The sequence below is a fragment of the Artemia sp. Qi Xiang Cuo genome, chromosome 14 (genome assembly GCF_049724085.1).
Source record: "Artemia sp. Qi Xiang Cuo chromosome 14, ASM4972408v1, whole genome shotgun sequence".
NCBI classification, from domain to species: Eukaryota; Metazoa; Arthropoda; class Branchiopoda; order Anostraca; family Artemiidae; genus Artemia; species Artemia sp. Qi Xiang Cuo.
Window position 1 is genome coordinate 55,299,318 of NC_142807.1, and position 14,172 is coordinate 55,313,489.

Here is a 14,172-nt window from a genome sequence, read left to right on the forward strand (position 1 = left end):
CGCCCGTTATCTCCTTTATTGTAACTCCGAAACTCCTTTCTTGTAACTTCTCCCTACAACATTTGAAAAACGTCATGTTATTTGTTCGGTCCAAAAGGGATATCAACAGGGATTATTCATCTGTTAGGCGTTACGTAACTATATAAATCTTTCTTTCATTCCACGTTTTTTGAACGGCTTATTATTTGATATGATCATTCAAACTAGTTCCTAAAAAGATCACTAGATTATTTCTCTGGAAAACATCAATCTTCCTTAACCTTGCAAAGTGTTCTCATATCAGAGTCATGCTTGACTACTATCATCCCCGTGACTTCTACCATTAGAATCAAACAGTTCATGGTAACGAACTGTAAGTAACGAGCGACCCGGCTCAATAGTAACCGAAACTCTAAAAATCAGAATTTTGATACCAATAAATACATCAAAAGAATCAGATTTTAATGTTGATTTCAAATATATAAGTTTCATAAAGTTTAGTCCTATCCATCAAAAGTTACGTGCCTGAGAAAATTTGCCTGATTTTCGAAAATAGAAACAACCCCTAAAAGTCATAGAACCTTAGTGAAAATCACACCATCAGATTCAGCGTATCATAGAACCCTACTGTAGAGGTTTTAAGCTCCTATCCAGAAAAATGTGGGATTTTGTATTTTTTGCCAGAAGAAAGATACGGATGCGTGTTTATTTGTCTTTTGGTTGTTTTTTCTTTCCAGGGGTGATTGTTTCGACCCAGTGGTCCTAGAATATCGCAGGATGGCTCATTCGAACGGAAATTAAAAATTGTAGTGCCTGTTTTAAGTGACCAAAAAAAGGGAGGGCAACTAGGCCTCTTGACACGCCCATTCTTTCCCAAGGTCCCTTGATAAAAACTTATAGAGTGCCGTGTTGTTCAACTTGGTATAAAAAAACAATAATTTTATCTTTGATGAATAATTAATCCCTCACAGTCCCCGGGGGAAGGGAAGCAAGTTATGAACTTTGCCCAACGTTTACATATAGTTTTGATTATTGGGAAGTCTACAGACGTTTTAAGGGGGATTTTTCGGGTTGGGGGGGGGGGGTTACGCTGGAGGATCTTTCCATGAGGGAAGGAACATTGCTATGAAGGGGTCGCCGGTTTTCCCAGCATTTATTAAAAAAAAAACGATCAGAAATTAAATTAAAAAAATAAGTTTTTGAACTAAAAGTAAGGAGCAACATCAAAACTTAAAACAAACAGAAATTATTGCCTATATGATTGGATTTGCCCCCTTGTCAATACCTCACTCTTTACTCTAAAGCTTTTTAGTACTTTCATAAGAGCTATTTATTCTAATCAACGGCCTTTGTGATTAAAAGGTCATTTTTAAAGAATTGGAACACATTTCGAAATATAGCGTAAAGAGTGAGTTATTGACTAGGGGCCGAAACCCCTAATATGCGTATTAAAAATATTTGAATATAGAAGTTCGTTACGTAAGTTAATTCGTAAGTTACGTATATTTATTACTAATAAAAACGTTCGTAAATAAAATTAAACAACTTTCGAGTAAGCCATTTAGCCAAAAAAAGTAAAATTAATATGCAAATTTCGTTTTAGTTATTCATGTACGTTGAGCCAAAATCAAAACCTGCATTAATTCAAAAACGTTCAGAAATTAAATAAGAAACACATTTTTTGAACTGAAAGTAAGCAGCGACATTAAAACTTAAAACGAACAGAAATTATTCCGTATATGAAAGAGGCTGTCCCCTCCTCAACGCCTCGCTCTTTACGCTAAAGTTTGACTTTCTCTATTTTTTAAAACAACAAAAAATTTTAGCGTAAAGAGCGAAGCTTTGAGGAGGGGACAGGCTCTTTCATATACGGAATTATTTCTGTTTCTTTTTAAGTTTTAATGTCGCTCCTTACTTTCAGTTAAAAAAACTTTTTTTTTATTTAATTTTAATCTAAAGACGAATCTTTATGAACTTTTTTCAAATAAAGAAAAATAACCTGCGCCTTGTCCATTTTATCTTTTACATCTTCACTCCGTGAGCCACTGTATACGCCATACGCCAACCTATTACTAGGCTACGTGTTTGTTAACAATCCAGAACACACTCAAGAAGTTTGCTTTGTTTGATCTGAGTAAACCGGTTTTTCTCTCGCATTCGGTTATAATTAGCTTATTCTTTCGTGAAATAAACTAAGATACAGGTATATTTTAATTGAATATTTGATATATAGAGGTGGTTAGGTTAGGCTAGGTATTTAATATAATGCGTTGTGGGTGCCCTCCTTTCCTTAATTCTCTGTTGTAGTTTTCATAATTCTGTTACTAAAATATTATATTTTCATCATATTTTGTTATATTTCCTTATGATATATCTAACTTGACTTCTTGAGTGTGTTCTGGATAGTTAACAAGTACCCTAGGCTACTATGTTTACTTACCAATGTCCGAACGAGTTGTCTCATTCAGTGTTTTTAGGTAATTTTAGGTTCAACAATTTTCTGCAGGGGTATTTGGGTATTTGGCAGGGGTACAGGGGTATTTGAAATAACAATTTTTCTATCTTGGTGACGGAATATGGGAGTATAAATTGGAATTATAAGTGCACCATTACCATTATCAAAAACTCTGAATTGGTATTTACAGGGCACCACCTTAAATAACAAGAAAAATTACATCTTCTGCATGCATCACTAATGTCTCGTCTTTATTTTAGAAGCGTTACGTATTGAATACTGTAAAACAGTTCATTTGACTGGATATTAAAAGTGCCCTTTTATATGCTTCGAAGTACATCACGCAACATAGAAGTGCCGTTTTCTGCTATTCTGTGCCACAAAACATTCATTTTGGCCGATATAGATTTTGAATTCAGTAAAATACAATTTCTGAGATAGCCAGTCGATATGTCCGAGTCAAATATCCTTAATTAGAGTTTTAGAATCTCCCATCTTGAAAATAAAAAAAATGTATTTTAGCATGGCTAATAAGACTATTGTCACACCTTTCTCCCCAGGGGTAATCTTATTGGATCATTAGAACTTGAACTGAAAGTTCTAGGGCTTCTTTTAAGTCACAAAAGAGACCGTCCCACAACTAAGTGTAACTTTCCACCTTATACCACAATTTTGGCTGAATGGACTAACAATGCCAGGGAGTGGAAATTTTAGGACAACCAGTCCATTGAAAACTATTTCAAAGCTTTTAATAGAGTTCATTTCTCCCAAAACCTCTCCCACTAATATCCAAATTTTTTACTCATTTCCCTGCAGTTTGACCTATTAAGCACAATTCTTACAATACTCTTGAACCCACACTTTAAAGTCTTTTAAAGTGTGTACCTTTTTTCTTTCCCTTCAAAGGGCACTGAACTTTCATAAGCTTAGGTAAACTTTGCATTTTTTTTTTACTCCAATAGTTTCATATAGTTTAATCTTAACATATGGACACAAAAATTCAAGCCTTGAAGATTGCCCGGTATTTTCTATAGAAATCAGTTAGAAAGTATGGAATTTTATCTTTAAAAAATAATGATATATCATTTATTGATCCGAAAACACCACTCCCCACTAGCCCATTAAGCATATACCTTTGCAGAGTAGAAGGGGGGGGGGAGAAAAGGGGAAGGACCACCTCCAGGTCCTTGGGAGACTCAAAATTTGCAGAGTGTGCCATTTTTTGCAATATTAAGAATTATTTAGCGGTTTTACCAAGATATCCTATTTGTAAACTTCCTTTCTCTCGTTCATTACACTCCCCCTGGAATGTCTGTGAGTGTCCTTAGAGGATAGAAAATAAGCAATAGCAAATTCTTCATGCCATTTGACATTTGATTTTTCTAAACAATTATAAAAATTCAATACAATATAGAAAAGTTTGCAAATAAAGGTTTTTTTTATTATTTTGCTAGCTAAATGATGAAAATAGGCCTACACTTGATGTGATAGTGCATTCCAGTTAAAATTCTAGGTATTGTATGAGGATTTTTGCTAACATGAAAATTAGTTACATTAGGAGAATAAAACTTTCAGATTAATGCCATAAGTGATGCAAATATAACAAAATTTGGCAATTTTCACTTTTTTTTTATTCTGTTGCTATCTGAAGGATTAACATAGGCCTACAACACAATGTAATAGGTCCCAGTGCATTCAAGTCAGAGCTGGAGTTAGGCTTTCACTCAGGGGGAGGGGGCAAATGTAGACTTTGCTGCCCCTTGCTACACCATCAGTACTGTAAATATTACAATTTTTGCTTATTTTGACGCCCGGGGCGCTTTATCCCTCTGCCCCTTCCCCACCTAGATCTGGTCCTGAATCCAGTTAAAATTCTAGATGAAAGGTTCTTTCCTGGTAGGGAAAGAAGATGGGTAAGGAGAATAAAACTTTCAGAGCCTTTAGCTTTAGTGAGGAAAAATATTTTCCCTTATTTTTGTTTGAGTCAACCTTTCTTTGACTTTTGGTTTAAACCAATGAATTGAGGAGAATTTTAAGCCATATTTTTTTTTTTTTCAAAAAAAAAAAAAAATCTAAATCCTTTCATATTTTGTGTAAGTCAGGATTTTGGAAAGGTATGTCCTGGACTTCATTTTTGTCGCAGATTCGTTTCTGAAAATTCCTTTTTCATAACACAAAGTATATTCTAATTCATCGATCAGTCCCTTCAGAGACAGATGGGTGGAGGTAGATGCCTCGAAATACCTTCCCAAAGCATATATTTGGCTCTGGATCCATTCCTGCAAATTTCAGCCTCTTAACTACAATCTATTAAGTTTTACATATTTAATTATAGTTTTACGGTTTTATTCATATTATTAGTAATTTTTCTGGTCGAGTATTTACCTACACAAAATTTATAGTAAATTGTATATTTTCTTAGTGAATCTGATATTTTGGGCTTGGGAAGGACTTAGTTTTATATAACAATGAATTTGCAATCTGAGCCCTCTCAATGATACAGGTGATAATATATAGCTCAGGATTCTTATCTATACCTGAAATTTGCATACAATCTGGTTGGAAAGCTGATTGTGTCCAAAATAGATCCCCCCCCCGCTATATTTTCGTAAATTGGTCCACCTGGAAACAGTGGATGTGGACCTTTTTGTTATCTTGGCCTAATTTAGACAAAGATCTTTAGTCTGGTTAATTATTGGGAAAACACTAAAACAGGGCATAATTATAACTTATTACGTTATATTTTCATCAAAATATAACTTTTGATGAAATTAAAGGCCGAAGTTGAAACAAACTTGAAACAAAGAAACATTGTTGCTTAACAGCCTCAGCAACATTTATCGACAATACTAGCTCAAATAATCCGTCTCAGAATATTGTCCTGCATAGTAGAATTTTGAAAAACTGCCGTTTTACTGAAAACACGAAGCCCGCGAATTGATTTAGGGGGGAAAATGTCCTTAAACAGTCTACATGAAATAAAATTCTAATTTATAAGGCTCTCTCTCAGACACCTTCACTTCAGATTTGTCTTAAAAATTACAATCTACAGTCCTACTCAAATTAAGGGAATTCAATTCATGTTAATACCGTGGATTGTCTTACTTTTCTACTGCGAAAAGCATCCAAAAAGCTTTTGTATATCCAATGTACGAAATCAAATACTATTTGTTTTCAGTAAAGCGCTGGCGTTCCCAAAAATATGGCGAAACATCAAAGTCAATTTATTTGATCTAGTTTTATAGATTTGTTACCGTGAATGTCCGAAATTCCATTTTCTCTGCTTGGGTTCAATTAGCTTGGCGAGTCAGCTTTTTCAGTCTTGTGCAAGCTTTGATGGTAAAAGTTAAAGTTAGGTTAGATTATGTTAATTTAGGTTAAATTTGGGGTACTTGTCTATTATATACAACATACTCGAGAAGCGAAGTTTGGTGAAAATAAAATATGATAAAAATAGAATTATTAGCAAAATTGTGAAGGTCATTTGTGAATTATTAAATTGTGAGCTTTGGCGTCGGCTGACCGTCTCAAAGACAAAGAAAAGTTCATTATTAACGCGATTCTTGACCTAGTTCATTTTAGTTCATTATTAACGCGATTCTTGAGGACACCGGTTTGTTTGCTTTGACTAGTGATAGAATATAGTCTCACCATGGATGTTAAAGAATCATTTCAGATTGTTGGAAGGGCTACAACACAACTGAACTGGAACAAGCAGGTTTCACTCATTTAAAAGTGAACCACAAAAATAATTTTATCGACCCAGAAACTGGTGCCTCTATCCAAAAAGTAGAGAGAATGTGAGGTTCCGAAAAGTGAAGGAACAAACGGCACCGAGGTACATCCCGCCATCATTTACGTTTATGCTTAGTAGAGTACATGTGGCGGGCGGCAGTAGAAGTAGAAGGCCAAGTTCATTTTAAAGTAATTCTTGAGGACATTTCTTCGTTCTGAGAGCATATTTCCAAGTTGTAGTTTTCACAATTTTACTAATAAAGTATTCTATTTTCATCATATTTTCTTTTTGTTACGTTAAACAGATTTGGTTAGGTTAAAATAGGGTTGTTTAGGTTACTTATTTAATATACGCTATGCTCCACCCCCCTAATGTGCATATATATAGCCCAAATTTGTTTCTAAACTATAATATTTCCTTCAGATTTTTTTTTTCATTAGCATTCACCAAACATCATCAACCTGTCGTCATCAAACCTTGCATTAAATTGAAAAAGTTGACTGGCAACGCTGACTAAATCCAAGGAGAAAAAAAAGGTATTCTGGGCATTCACCGGCGAATGTCGACATTCACGAATTTTAAACATTCACGGTAATAGATATATGCTCCAGAGGCTGTAAAGCAGTTATTATTACTCGTTTTGAGTTTCAATTTACTCTACTTCAATATTTTTTTTTTTTTTCTGAATAAACCCATTACGACAGAATCTTATACAAGACATGTTACATGTCCCATACAGATAATAACGCATACACTAAGGTTTCAAAATTCTGCCACTAGTTGGACACGTTTCAAATAGTAAAAACAATCATGCCTGAGAATGAATTTAGTTAATTACTCTACGCTGGAAGGAAATTTGTTAATCTTGATGAGAATGCTTAGTGACAGGTATGAAATTAACTAAACACGATTGCGCAAAATTACCAGTTCCCTGAAACATGCTTTCTTTAAAATTCGCCTTCCCGGTTAGGTAACCCATAGCAGAAATAATGGGTGCACCCGTAATTTTCAAAAAAAAGGTGTGTCTGACAATGTCACATCCGGTGTGGGGGGGGGGGTAGTTACCAGGTTTGAACCTCCCGCAAAATTGTTGAATTGACCCCCTCGAAAAAATTTAATATGGCATTGGTGCTTGGTACAGCATCTAAATAAAGCATTTATAAAAAGAGTAAAAGAGCTTTATTGTGATGTGTCTAATTAGGATAGCGTTAGAATGTTAGGAGTATAGTTAAAGATAACCAAGAACGTAAATAGAGAAAACAGATACGTAGATACCTAGGCACGTAGATAGCAGATGCATAGTTCTTCAACACCCCCCACCCCCCAAAAAAAAGAAAATTTTAGTCCCCTTAAACACATTTTCTTTAAAATTGGCTACATTAAATTCTTGATTGAGTAACCCATATCAGAAATATTCTTGCTCAAAATTCTTAAGGAAGAAATGGTGTAATTGGTAGTGCATCAAAGTAAACCTTTTTTAGGAATGGTGTCATAATTATGTCATAATATGGTATACTTGCCCACCCCCTCCAGCTGGTTAGTTTCCGAAGGAAACTCTAGCCACGTCCATTTGATAAATTTATATGTAACCTAAGCTTCAATTAAAGTCTAGATCGTATATTGTGGACTGGTCATCCCGAAAAAAAAAATGGAAAAATTAAAGCCCACCAACCACTTTCAATAATACAAGTATTTGGTTCATGAGAGACCAGGGGCTTAATTTGAATGATTTCTTTCGTTCTCTCATCATCACCAGTGGTTAAACGAGGTTTATAACACGATTTTCCTTAGGAAGAGGACATTATTCCAGTAGAACCATTTTTTTTAGGAAGAAGAAGAATTGTGTTTAACAGCTAAGCTAGTTTCCATAGTCAAAACATGTATTGCAGATTTATTACGGAAATCAATCCCATGAATTTCAGATCAAAATTGTTGATAGCAACGTAATCAGATGCCAAATTGTCTAAAACCATAGCACAAAGAGCGGAGAAAATAAGGAGAAAGATTATTTGTAGGTTTTGATTTTGGTTCACCAATCCCTTGATAAGAAACACATTTATATGTTTTCAGAGCCATTCCGTGTGTTGGTGGCACCTGAGGAAAGCTTCTCGTCCCGCCGCCACTCCCTCCGAAATACTTTATGCAAATAGAAAATGACGTTCGTGATCACCAGAAATCTCGACCGCACCTCACTGCCTAACGGTGCCCTGGCAGCTTGCCCGGCCGCACTCTTTTTGAACAATCTGGGCCGCTGTTTTATCTCAGCCTTATGGTAAAATGAAATTGTGCATACGTAAATAAATATTTAAGCGTGGCTTCGATAGATATTATCATTAAGTAAACAGCGCGTGGTGTTACAGTTTGCAAGATCATAGGCAGCGCAATAGCGTTGGCTAAGTGAAGAACGATGTTGGCACAATGTATTATTTTTTTTTCTTGGTCTTACACCAGGGCACTTCGTATCGAAAGAGTTGTCGTAGAAACTTCGAAAAGAGCTCATTCGATTGGAAATTGGAATTGCTTGTGCCCTTTTTAATAGCCGAAAATGATTGGAGGGCAACTAGCCCCCTCCAAGCCCATCATTCTCCCAAACCATTTTTTTCCTTTAGACCAGGGCACTTCGTATCGAAGAAGTTGTCGTAGAAACTTCGAAAAGGGCTCATTCAATTGGAAATCGGAGTGGCTTGTGCCCTCTTTAATAGTCGAAAGTGAATGGAAGGCAACTAACACCCCTTCCACGCCTACCGTTTCCCGAAACACATCCAATCAAAATTTTGAGATAGCCATTTTGTTCAGCGTAGTTGATTTTAAAATAGAAATTATGTTTTTGAGGAGGACACTCCCTCACAGCCCTCAGGGCAAGGGTTGTAAGTTATGCCCTTGGAGCATATAAGATTTTTATAGAAAAGGTTGTCGTAGAACTCCAAAAAAGGCTCATTCGATTTAAAATTGTAATGGCTAGTGCCCTTTTCAATAGCTAAAAGCAGCTGAATGAGATCTAACACCCCTGTCACGGAAACAATTTTCCAAAACGCATCACATCAAAATTTTAAATAGCCATGCCGGATAACGTAGCTTTAAGTCAAGGAATTAGCACCTCTGATTTGAACACTCCCCCCACAGTCTTCAGGGCAAGTGTTATAACTTATTCCCTGGGGTCATATAAGTTTTCATTGAAATCTTTGTCGTAGAAACTTGAAAAAGGCCTCATTCGATTGGAAATTCAAAGGGCTAGTGCCCTTTTTAATAGTCTCGAGAGTGATTTGAGGGCAACTAACCCCCTCTCACGCCCACCTTTTCCCCAAACACATCCAATCAAAATTTTTAGATAGCCATTTTATTCACCGTAGTTGAAAGTTTTGGAAATTAGGTCTTTAAGGATGACAACCCCTCCACCCCCATAACCCTTAGGGCAAGGGTTGTAAGTTATGCCCTGGGGGCATATAAGGTTTTTATAGAAATCAATGTTGTAGAAAGTTTAAAAAGCACTCATTCGATTGGAAATTGAAAAGGCTAGTGCCTTTTTAATAGTCAAAAGTGACTGAACGGCAACTAACCCCCTCTCACGCCCACCATTTCCCCAAACACATCCAATCAAAATTTTGAGATACCCATTTTGTTCAACGTAGTCGAAAGTTCTGGAAATTATGTCTTTTAGGATGATAACTCCATCAGAGCCCTCAGTGCAAGGGTAGTAAGTTATGCCCTGGGGGCATATAAGGTTTATATAGAAAGTTGTTGTAGAAATTTCAAAAGGGGTTCATTTCATTGGAAATTGAAATTGCCCTTTTTAATAGCGAAAGTGATTGGAGGGCAACTAAACCCCCTCTCGCGCCCACCATTTCCCCAAACACATTCAATCAAAGTTTAGAGATAGCCATTTTTTTCTACGTAGTTGAAAGGTCTGGAAATTCTGTTTTAAGGATGACAAACCCACCACAACCCTCGGGGTCAAGATTTTAAGTTATGTCCTGGGGGTATATAAGGTTCTTATAGATAAAGTTGTCGTAAAAACTTCAAAAGGGGCTCATTCAATTGGAAATTGAGAGGGACAGTGCCGTTTTTAATAGTTGTAAGTGATTGGAGGGTAACTAAACCCCCTCTCACGCCCACCATTCCCCCAAACACATCCAATCAAAATTTTCAGATAGTCATTTTGTTCAACGTTGGCGAAAGTTCTGGAAATTAGGTTTTTGAAAATGACAACCCCCCCCCACCCCTCCGGGCAGGGGTTGTAAGGTTTGCCCGGGGGACCTATAAGCTTTTTATATATAGCGTTTTCGTAGAAACTTCAAAGGGGCTCATTTGACTAGAAATTGAAAGGGCTAGTGCCTTTTTTAATAGTTGAAAGTACTAACGCCCCTTTCACGCCCAACATTTTCCCAGACACATCCAATCAAAATTTTGAGATAGGCATTTTGTTTAACGTAGTTGAAAGTTCTGGAAATTAGGTCTTAGAGGATGACAACCACCCTCAATGCCCTTAGGGCAAGGGTTGTAATTTATGTCCTGGGGACATATAATGTGTTTATAGAAAGTATTGTCGTAAAAACTTCAAAAGGGGCTCATTCAATTGGAAATTGAGAGGGACAGTGCCGTTTTTAATAGTTGTAAGTGATTGGAGGGTAACTATCCCCCCGCTCACGCCCACCATTCCCCCAAACACATCCAATCAAAATTTTCAGATAGTCATTTTGTTCAACGTTGCAGAAAGTTCTGGAAATTAGGTTTTTTAAAATGACAACCCCCCCCCCAGCCCTCAGGGCCGGGGGTGTAAGTTGTGCCCGGGGGGCATATAAGCTTTTTATTTAAAGAGTTTTCGTATAAAATTCAAAGGGGCTCATTTGACTAGAAATTGAAAGGGCTAGTGCCTTTTTTAATAGTTGAAAGTACTAACGCCCCTTTCACGCCCAACATTTTCCCAGACACATCCAATCAAAATTTTGAGATAGGCATTTTGTTTAACGTAGTTGAAAGTTCTGGAAATTAGGTCTTAGAGGATGACAACCACCCTCAATGCCCTTGGGGCAAGGGTTGTAATTTATGTCCTGGGGACATATAATGTGTTTATAGAAAGTATTGTCGTAGAAACTCAAAAAGGGCTCATTCGATTGGAAACGAAAAGGGGTTGCCCTTTTTAATAGTCAAAAGTGATTGGAAGGCTTGACATTTTTATAGTTAAGATCGATGTAGGTATAATGTATTATTTTGTTGTTGTTGTTGTTTAGACCAGGGCACTTTGTATCGAAAGAGTTGTCTTAGGAACTTCGAAAAGGGCTCATTCGATTGAAAATAGATAGGGCTGATGCCCTTTTTAATAGTCGAAAGGGATTGGAGGGAAACTAATCCCACGCCCACCCTCCCAATTACCTTTATGTTTGAAAACTAAATGTTGCCATAAGATTAAATCAAAATTCACTGTTAATGCTAATTCCCAATAAGGCATCTCAGCAGTATCCCAAGAACGACTGAGGTTATTAAGTTCAAACTTCTGGGGCTACTTCTGTTCTTAAAATTTAACCAAATCAAAATAGCGTAAGTGTATCCAAGCTATCAAAGAAAGTAAACAGATTTATTTCGAATGGTATCAAGTTTTCCATTTCAGGTCAACTAGAGGAGGTATGAAACTAAATTAAACACTAGTATTTGTGTCCATATTTTTCAAAGGGTGTATGTTGTTAAAAATTGCTGAAAATTTTTCTCCAGCATACAAATAGCAATCCAAACTATAAATTCTTAAAAAAAGAAAATATTTAAAGTATTATTTTCTTTTTCCCTGAAAAGACTATGTCAATATAAACTGAACAGAAATTACTTAAAAAAGCCTTTTTCCACAAAATAAGTTTTTCAAAGAAAAGTAAAGAACTCCATTAAACAAAAAATGAGCAAAAATAAAATAAAATAATCTACCAAGCCTGAAACTACCACAAATCAGCATCGATAAATACATGAAACACAAAACGAACAGAAATTACAATAAATAACCGAGTTAAACTCAAAACGAGCAGAAATTAACATAAGTTGGGCTCAAAACCACTATGCCTTCCCAAGGCTAGAACATAATTTGCACTTTACTGAAAAAAATACAAATGAATGTGCATTGTCAGGGTCATATAGGCTACATATACTGATGTTTAGTAATCACAATGTTAATATTATTTGATTTATTAAAGTTATAAAAGTAAAAACATTTATATTATTTTCAGTAAAGTGTAAATTATGTTCTGGCCTTGGGAAGGCATCGGGGTTTTGAGCCCAACTTATGTTAATTGGGGGAAATGTTGGGCGTTAGGGGGGGGGGGTTAGTTGCCCTCCAATCACTTTTGACTTTTAAAAAAGGCACTAGCCCTTTGAATTTCCAATCGAATGAGCCCTTTTTGAAGTTTCTGCGACAATTCCTTCTATAAATACCATATATTCACCCAGGGCATAACTTACAATCCTTGAACTGAGGGCTGTGGGGGGAGTTGCCCTCCAATCACTTTCGACTATTAAAAGTGGCACTAGGCCATTTCAATTTCTAATCGAATGAGCGCTTTTTTGAAGTTTCTACGACGACGCGTTCTATAAAAACCTTATATGCCCCCAGGGCATAACTTATAATCCTTGCCCTGAGGGCAGGGGGGGAGGGAGTGTCCTCCTCAAAGACATAATTTCAAGATCTTTCCATTACTTTGATCAAAATGGCTATCTCAAAAATTTAATTGGATGTGTTTGAGGAAATGGTGAGTAGCAACCTATATGCTGATTTGAAACTTACATGGAAACTTACACCTGAGACACTACAGTTTCACGTGGACATTTTAAAAAAGCTGGCAAACCTATAAAGTAGTCAAACACGTTTTGGAAGTATGGTTGTTTGTTTTTTTTTTTATCGAAAACTAGAGATTGTCAAATTACGTATTTAGGAATGATTTTGTAGGAAAAGCTGTCTATCACCCATGCGTTATCCACTGTTCCATTTCTTTGAAGTATGTGCTATCAAGAGCGGTTTCTGATTTATTTGGACAATTACCTTTAGCCAAGAATAGTTTGATATGAATGTGTCGGTAGATAACATTCGCGAATTGGATCGTATGAAGGTGGGGAAAAAAAGGGGTGGTCTTGTGACTTGACCTAGCTTTGTTTCTTCGATTTTTACTTTATAATACACAAGTGGTCTTGGAACAGTGTTGTCAATTTAAAGTTGAATTTAACGTTATACTACACTAAAAAGTTGATACTACGAGAAATGTAGATGGCAAGAAAAGAATTTTAATAACGAATAGCTTTACTTCTTCGATGTGTTCTGTATAATGCACAAGTGGTGGGGTGATGGGAGCGGGGTGTCTTAGACTACTTATAGTGCTGTACTGTGGGCCGAGTTGCTAGCGAAAAACCCGAATGGATGACTTGAAAATAAATTTTTTAACGAGATATGGATGAAAAGTGTTTTGGGGGAGATGGGTTGATTGGCAGAAGGATGTCTTAGCGTAGTTATTGGGTTATAGTGGGGGGCGAGGTACGAGTGAAAAACCTGTGGGGAGGATATGAAATAAAAATTTTTAACAAGAAATCTCTTAAAAAATATTTTTGGGGGGTAGGGGTGATGAGAGCGGGGTGTCTTCGAGTACTTATAGTGCTTTACTGTGGGCCGAATTCCTAGTGAAAAACCCGAGTGGATGACTTGAAAATAAAATTTTTAACGAGAAATGGCTGAAAAATGTTTTGGGGGAGATGGGTTGATTGGCAAAAGGATGTCTTAGCGTAGTTATAGTGTGATAGTGGGGGGCGAGTTGCTAGAGAAAAACCCGAGTGGATGACTTGAAAATAAATTTTTTACGAGAAATGGATGAAAAGAAATGCAGAAGGATGTCTTAGCGTAGTTATAGTGTGATGGTGGGGGGCGAGTTGAGAACGAAAAAACTTAGTTGAGGAATTGAAATAAAAATTTTTTACAAGCAATCTCTTAAAAAATATTTTTGGGGGGCGGGGGTGATGGGAGTGGGGTGCCTTAGAGAAC

General features: G+C 36.4%; 1 protein-coding gene across 1 annotated transcript in view; it reads left to right on the forward strand.

The window, feature by feature from the left end:
* LOC148944649 (hsp70/Hsp90 co-chaperone CNS1 homolog) overlaps nt 1-14,172 on the forward strand; it is a 76,270-nt gene that overhangs the window by 43,123 nt on the left and 18,975 nt on the right. The window lies entirely within an intron of this gene.